The sequence below is a fragment of the Sciurus carolinensis genome, chromosome 1, assembly GCF_902686445.1.
Source record: "Sciurus carolinensis chromosome 1, mSciCar1.2, whole genome shotgun sequence".
Lineage (NCBI taxonomy): Eukaryota > Metazoa > Chordata > Mammalia > Rodentia > Sciuridae > Sciurus > Sciurus carolinensis.
Genome location: NC_062213.1, coordinates 98,612,737 through 98,620,940, shown reverse-complemented (window position 1 = coordinate 98,620,940; position 8,204 = coordinate 98,612,737). Strand labels below are relative to the sequence as shown.

At 37.8% G+C, this 8,204-nt stretch overlaps 1 pseudogene; it reads right to left on the bottom strand.

The window, feature by feature from the left end:
- Positions 1-2,585: 2,585 nt before the first annotated feature.
- LOC124965413 (nuclear cap-binding protein subunit 2-like) lies at positions 2,586-3,195 on the bottom strand (annotated as a pseudogene).
- Positions 3,196-8,204: the final 5,009 nt, after the last annotated feature.

Genomic DNA, 8,204 nt, shown 5'->3' with positions numbered 1-8,204 from the left:
GGGGGGCTGGGGTTGTGGCTCAGTGATAGAGCACTTTCCTGACATGTATGAGGCCCTGAATCCGATCCTCAGCACCACATAAAAATGAATGAATAAAAAATAAACTTAAAAAAAAAAAGGATTGGGAATTTGGCTCAGTGTGTAAATGCCCCTAGGTTCAATCACTAGCACCCCCAACCCCAGAAAAAAGAAACAAAGAAAGAAAGAAAAAAATTAGAATTTAATGTCTTTGGGATGGGACAGCAGGCCATAATTTTGTAATGTAACATAATATCATTATGTTTTGTAAGACCTATCTAAAAGTAGAAGCTCACCTACAAGTAACAGACTCAAATGGTTGCTTTAGTTATACACATGTAAGGTAAACAGGAACCAATTGTCTTAGAAGATTATAACAAGACCTTTTTGATGTGTGAGGTTTTGTAAAATATGTTGCTCTTTTGAAGTAGGCAGAACTCCGTGGTAGAGGAGAACCAGTTTGCTTTGGGTGAATCCCATAATCTCTCTCAGCCAAAAATTTCTTGCTGCCTACACTCCAAAGTTTGAAGTTAAGGAAATTTGGTAGAGTGGGCTATGGGCCAACTGTCAGGGAAGTTAGCAAGGGAATCCACTAGAAAGAAAGAGGGCATCTATACTGCTTACCAAAGCTTAACAAAGGTTAGTCTGTAGAGGACTGATTTTAGCACAGTAAGTACTGGAGAATTAAAGCCCTCATGTTCAGTCATGCAGGTCAAATATTCTAGGCAATAGTAAGGTATTATATGAGTATGAACTGATAATCATAACTTTAGACCTAAGTGTGGGGCATCATCTATGCTTATGCAGGGACTTGGACCAAAAATTAATCAGAGAAGGCTTATATCCAATGAGACCAGGCTGGTCCCATTTTTAACAGCAATAGAGTGTAGTCAGTCTTCTGCATTCCACATCCTTGGATTCAGCAAACTACTCATCACAAATATTCAGGAAAAAAAATTGTGTCCATACTGAATAAGTACAGATTTTTTTTTCTTGCATTATCCCCTAAACAATATAGTGAAACAACTATTTGCATAGCACTTACATTATATTAGGTATTATAGATCATCTAAATATAAAGGAGGTTGAGTATAGGTTATATGCAAATACTATATCATTTTTTTTAAATTGGTCCAGCTTTATTGAAATCTGTTATAGAAGACACAATTCAAATAAGAATCACAGTCTTTGGTTTTAAGGTCTGTGGAATCTGTTTTTTCACCACACAAGAATACAAAATATATTAGTTCAAACTACATTGTAAAAACAAATTCTAAAAATGAATAATGTGTCCTGATTGTTTGCAAATGGTTTCTTCCTAAGCACTTAACAACTGTTATAGCTCTTTAAAAAATTAAAACAGTTTAGAATTTAATGAGAAAACCCACGTTTATTGTAATGTGAAAGCTGTTCACATTCAGCCCCAACTTTCACAAACTACTGGAAGATACTTTGAAAAAAAATTCACTTTTTTTACATATCAGGGAAAATTATATTCACATATAATATTATAAATCACTTCTTTGCCTTACAAATGCAAAATAAATTCTCTAGACTCCCCTGGCTTGAACTGTAGTAAGCACAACTTGGGAAAAATAAAAAAGACTTCAGTTTGAGAAGTAGCTGAAATAGACACTTTCTTTAGAAAACCTTTCTCTGTTTCTGTGAAGCATTCTCTCAGTCATCAAGCTCTTTTAAAAAAGAATCCATTCTATTCCCAGGACTACAATTAAAACGGAAAGAATAAATCTGATGGCTTTTACAGCAAACTTCATCATGTCAAGGCAATCCCTTAACACATGTCTCCTGATATTTCATTCCATTTCCTACTAATAATGTCTTCCCCCACCCACTAGAATATGTGAGGCTTTCTGTATTGCAAACCCTTGCTTTGTTGTTGTTGTTAGCTTTAGGTAAAACATCTTTTGAAAAATGTATATAATTCTTCAAACCCTGCACCTACCTTTGTGCTGTGTAAGGAATGGAAGTGGGACATGTCCCTGGGACCATCTCAGGTTTACTTACTTCTATACCAACTAGTTAGGAAGCTCCCTTGACCCTTTAAAGATTAGAATTCAACATAAAAAGCATATTCAGTTGTCAAACACCTATCGCTAATTTAAAACAAAGCAATATCACATAGCAAAGTTCCATTTATTAAACTTTATCTCGTGCAAACTTAAATTTTAATAAAAAATATTCATTCCAGGCCCCAGTGTAGATCATGAACCTACTTAAGATACAAATATGGTAAAACTAATTATTACATTTTTCCATTTTCCTTTAAAAAGTGTGGCATTTTTGGCTGACGGAATAATCAACATTATAGATCAAACCTGTTGCTAAGGAACACTTTGTGTTGTGGGGGAGGGTTCTTGGGATCTAACCAGGGCTTTGAACATGTGAAGCAGGTGCTCTACCACTGAGCCACAACCCTGGCCCCAGAGAACACAATTTTAAAAGTGGTAACTGAAAATCATCAGGTAACTTGACACATGGCCAATATTCTAAGATTAGAGTTAAAGGCATTCTTTTGTATTCTGTCTGTCCTTTAATAATTTTCAGGAGAAACCATGTAAAGGCTTGCAGCTCAGTAGACACTAATCAGACTGTGCGTAATGTTCTTCAACAAACTCAACAGGCCAGTGGAGGGAGTTTTGCATTGATGGGGCTCTCACCTCTCACTGCTTTTGTGCCAGTTTTCCATAGCCACCTCTCCCAGCATCATAGTCTTGTTGATACTCATCTCGAACCTGGCGCCCTGATCGCCCACGTCCATACTGTCTGTCCTCCTTAAAGCCTGCATCCCAGTCTGTGCGAATGATCTGGTCATTAAGACGTGTTCATTTATATACCACATGGCATTTTCTGCATCTGCTCTAGAATAGTATTCCACAAAACAGAATCCACATGGTGTTTTTTTTACTTTATCCAGACCCATAATGATCTTCTTTATGTCACCACTTCTGCTGAAAAGTTCATAAATTTGTTCTTCAGTTGTGTAAAAGGAAAGATTTCCAACATACAATGTACAGCTTTTCTTCAGTAATTTTTCTTGTTCTTCATTATCACCGGGGAAGTGCTGGTCCCGGTACTGGCTCAGTTCCACATAAGAGTCGCTGCGCAGCGCCTTCAGGAGGCCACCCAACATAGTGCACAAAGGTCGACCAATACTATATCATTTTATATAAGGGAATTGAGCATCCATGAATTTTAGTATCCATGAGGGTCCTGGAACCATTCTCCCACATATACTTAGGACCGGCTATTGTCCCCTCATTCCCTATCTATGGTTTTAGTTTCTGTGGTTTCGGTTACATGGGGTCAAACATGATCCAAAAATATTAAATGAAACATTTCAGAAATAAGCAATCCATTAGTTTTTTTAAATTTATTTTATTTATTTGTATGCTGTGTTGAGAATTGAACCCAGTGCGTCACACATGCCAGGGCAAGAGCTCTACCACTGAGCTACAGCCCTAGTCCCAATCCATGGTTTTTAATGGGATTCCATTCTGAGAGGGGAGCTGAAAGCTGACGTCTTCCAGCTCTGTTCCACAGGCTATACAAATCCCTTTGTGCAGCATATCTGCTCTATACATACTACCCACGTATATAGTAGCCATTTGACTATCTTATAATGCTTGCATTCAGGTAATCTTTATTTTATGTAATAATGCCCCCAAAGTACAAGATTGGTCATGTGTGTGATTTAGATATGTCAAAGAGAAGTTGTAAATGCTTTCTTTTTTAAAAAATTTTTTAGTTATTGATGGATCTTTATTTTATTCAATTATTTATATGTGGTGTTGAGAATTGAACCCAGTGCCTTACACATGCTAGGCAAGCACTCTACCACTGAGTCACAACCCCAGTCCTGTAAAGACTCTTTTTTTTCTTTCTTTCTTTTTATTTATTTATATGTGGTGCTGAGAATTGAACCCAGTGCCTCACACATACTAGGCGAGTACTCTACCACTAAGTCACAACCCCAACCCTGTAAATGCTTTCTTTAAGTAAAAAAGGTGAAAGTCCTCAACTAAGAAAGAAAAAATTAATAAGCTAAGGTTGCTAAGATCTCTAGTAAGAAAGAATCTTCTACCCATGAAATCGCAATATTGTTGTAACTTCCATTTTATTATTAGTTATAGTTGTTAATAACCTCTTACTATGTCTGATATACAAGTCAAACATTATCATAGGTATGTATAAAAATTGTATGCAATGGGTAGGGTACTATTGGAGCTTTTAGGCATCCACTGGGAATCCTGGAACATATCCTCCACTAATAAGAAGAGACTACTGTACCACATGGCATGTAAACACAACTCTAGCCATGTACTGTTAGCAAAGACTTCATAATTGTCTTGTTCCTGACTCCTGACTCCTTTTTTTTAGGTTAAGTAAGCCTCCATGATACTTGACATTGGGGACAGGAGAATTAAAGCCTTCCAAGGGAGATACTAGACATTGCCTGATTCTGAACAAAGGATAAGAGTGTGCTATATTGGTTAAACCACAGAAAAGGGAGGGATTTGTATTTTGATTTGATGAAAAGAAACTCAGGAGCTGGGGCTGTAGTTCAGTTGCAGAGTGCATGCCTTGCATGTGTGAGGCACTGGGTTCAATCCTCAGAACCACATAAAAATAAATAAAATAAAGGCATGCAGTCCATCTACAACTACAAAAAAAAAAAAAAAAGAAAGAAAAGAAAATAAATAACAACAACAACAACAAAAAAAAATGGGCCTTTGGGGGATATTTAAGATCCACACTATAGTACACATCGTAAAAAAGAAAAATTGGTTTTCGAACATTACCTAAGGATAAAAATACAAAAAGTTCTTAGACCAGTGCCTTGTTTCCCATTTCTTCTTTCAAAAGGTAACTACCATCAAATAGTTTGGTTTTGCCTATGTGTATATCTTTCTAAACATTTTTCTTTTCTCATTTATCATTAGTTATAGTTGTTAATAACCTCTTACTATGACATTTTTGAATAGTGTATCTATTTTCATGTTTCAAGTTTCAAAAAGGTACAGTGTACTGTGACAATTCTTACTCTCCCCTCCCTGTTGACTTCTTCCAATTTCCCTCTTCAGAGACAACCAGTGTTCACCACTTCTTGTATATCCTTCTGATGATATTTTATATACATGTGAGAAAAAAATCGCATATTTTCCCCCAGCATTTACACAAATAATACCATGCTTTATACATGTTTTGTACCTGCTTTTTAGTTTCATATTGTATTTTGAAGATTGACTATTCCATACCAATACACAAAAATCATCCTTGGCCTTTTATAAAAAACACAGCTGAAAAGTATTCCATTGTTTGGATCTGCCATAATCTAACCAACCCCTGGGAATAGAATCTGTGTTCTTTTTTGTTTTGTTTTGTTTTCTATTTCATCTTTTACTATTTCAAATAATGTTCTACTAGATAACTTAGCACCCAAACCATTTCAAAGACATTAATTTCAACAGTTTGTAGTTTAATTCCTAGAAGATGAACTGTTGATTTAAAGAGTATTGAAGAATTTATAGTTTTCTAATTAATTGCCAACATTTAAAACTCAGGAGATTTCATACAAAATATGCATTTTTTCATGTTTGTTTTGAGATGGGATCTCGCCATGTTGTCCAGGCTGGTCTCCAACTCTTGGGCTCAAGCAATTCACCTGTCTTAGCCTCCCAAGTAGCTGGGACTACAGACACATATCACCATGACAGGCCCAAAATATTCATTTTAAAAATGTGGGAAGGTTGTTCTTCTTTTCCGTCTTCCCTTCCCGGAGCGGACGTGAATCGTCCGCATAAAATAAAAGTTCCTGTGTGAGACCTGTGTCTGCGGAGCGTTTTTCTGGGAGTTATCCACGAACCATAACTGCCCCTAACATCTGGTGCCAAAACCCGGGATGGGTTTTTTCCGCTGACTAAGCAAGCGGAATCCCATCCGATAGCCCCAGCGCCCGCAGATACAGGCTCACCTTCCATTTACCTGGATGCCCAGTTTTCTACATACAACACCAGACTCCAAAATTGGTGAGTTCCCCTTAGGCAGGCCCCTGACCACTTAAACACATCTCGGCCACCCGAGGCTCCCGCCGCCGCCCTCCCTTATCTGAGAAGCGGCCATTCCCACGGTTCCCTCTCCCCGCGGCTCCCTCTCGCGGCTTCTGCTGCTCGCCTCACGGCTCCCTCTCACCGCTCTGCGGTTTCCCCCTCGCGGCTCCTGCCGCCCAACTGCCGTGGTGTGGGGGTACCTCCTTAGTCCCCATAGTTGGTCTTAGTTGCTGGGTGGATTCCTGAAGTTTATGGTGCTGAGGTTCTTTCTCAGGGTTTGAAGCTCTCTCTCTTATTTCCCGCTGCGTCTCGCACGAAATCCTGGCCAGGTCTTCAAACTCTCTCTCAGCTCATGCCTGGTTAAACACTGGTTCTAGGTGATGACCAAACCTTTGTTCTAACCTCTCGTTGCCTGGCACCGTGGTTCTTGGGATGCCAAAATCACTAGCCAGGTGGGTCTCAGCTTACCATGGGATTCGGGACATCCAGCCCAGCAAACTCGCCCCTGAGATGCTTATTAAATCATCTCAAACCCCTTTACCTATTCCCTGAATCAGAGCTAAACGGTCCTTTAGATAGTAAGTCAGAATGGTCTATTTATGACACCCTAAATTCTAGCTTTTTACTAGGTAAAATTATATGCCTAATTATACTAGTTATAATTAAGTACATATGTGGGCAACCTGGTGAATGGAAAGGAACTTTTCCCCTTTGTGTTTTTCCTTTCTTTCAGGCTAAACCCCTCTTGGCTTCTCCCCCACCTTATAACCCTTCTTTCCCTTCCGAGTTCAATCCAGCTGATGAGTCATCTCCTTACAGGTCTCCGACAGCAGAAGCTCCTGTTCATTCCTCTTCTTTGCCTCATTCTGTTTCTCCTTCCGCTCCTCCATTCAGCCCACCAAGTCCCCCAACCACGCGGTCTCATACACACATTCTAGCTCCTTTACTGGAGGTGGCTTATATGGAGGGAGTAAAACCTGAACACATTCTCTTGGCTGATTCCTTATTTTCAAATCTTTTCTTTCTTTCTTAGCTCTCCCTGCAGGCTCAAGAAATTAAAAGGACCTAAGCATCAAGTCTCTGCTAGAACATATTAACCCCTTTCAGATTCAGATCTCAGTCAAGGGTTACATTGAAATATAAATGAAGAAAGGCGCAGTAGGAGACCAGTTTCAAACCCAAGAAAAAAAAGTGTCCATTTAAAATTTCTCCTGGGCTACAACTCAGAATACTTTTCTCCCTTTCAACTTTTCTCTCCTCATTTTCTCATGTTTTAATTAATAACCATTATCATTTTTCTTCTAGGACTTTATTTTTCTTAAATGCTGTATTTTTGAGCTCACAATTTTGATCCTACAGACCTAGGTTAATGATTTTTGATCAGTTCTTTTTATCCAACTCTAGAGTTATTTTTGAACATCCATTACATTGCAATGGAGATAAATATTACAAGGCTTTGCTTTTGTGTTAAATATAAGCGTGCATAAAAATTAAATTTTTAAAAATGGATCCAAATATTTTTAATTCACGTGATTTAATGAGGTTCAATTTAAATTGGGTAAACTAATAAAAGTAAAATGTCCTTAAAATTAACTCACAAGTCTCTAAGTGGTCAAACTAATAAAATATTAATGTTTATAAAATGTCTAACATCAATTTTTCTAGGAATTTTCTTCAACAGGAAAGAGACGGCAAATACTATTGGTATACTTGTCTGATATCTTGGTTTTTCTACAATAAGATGAGTGCATTGGAGTCAACATGTATGGGATTACTCAAATGTGTTTGTTAGAGACATCTGATTAATTTATAAGGTTATTCCATGGAGTAACATACTTTAAAACATTATTCTTTGTATATTAAATGTGTTCATATTTTCCAGGTATGCAAGCCTTTAAAGCAGAAAATTTATCAAGCTGCTGTTCTCCAAATTAAACTTGTCTGTAATGGTAAACCTATCATTTAATATTCTATTATAGGGGCTGGGGAGATAGCTCAGATGGTAGAGTGCTTGCCTTGTAAGCACAAGGCCCTGGGTTCGATCCCCAGCACCCAAAAAAAAAAAAAAAATTCATTATAGGACCTGTCATCAATAGGGTATATGTAAAATGACATTTT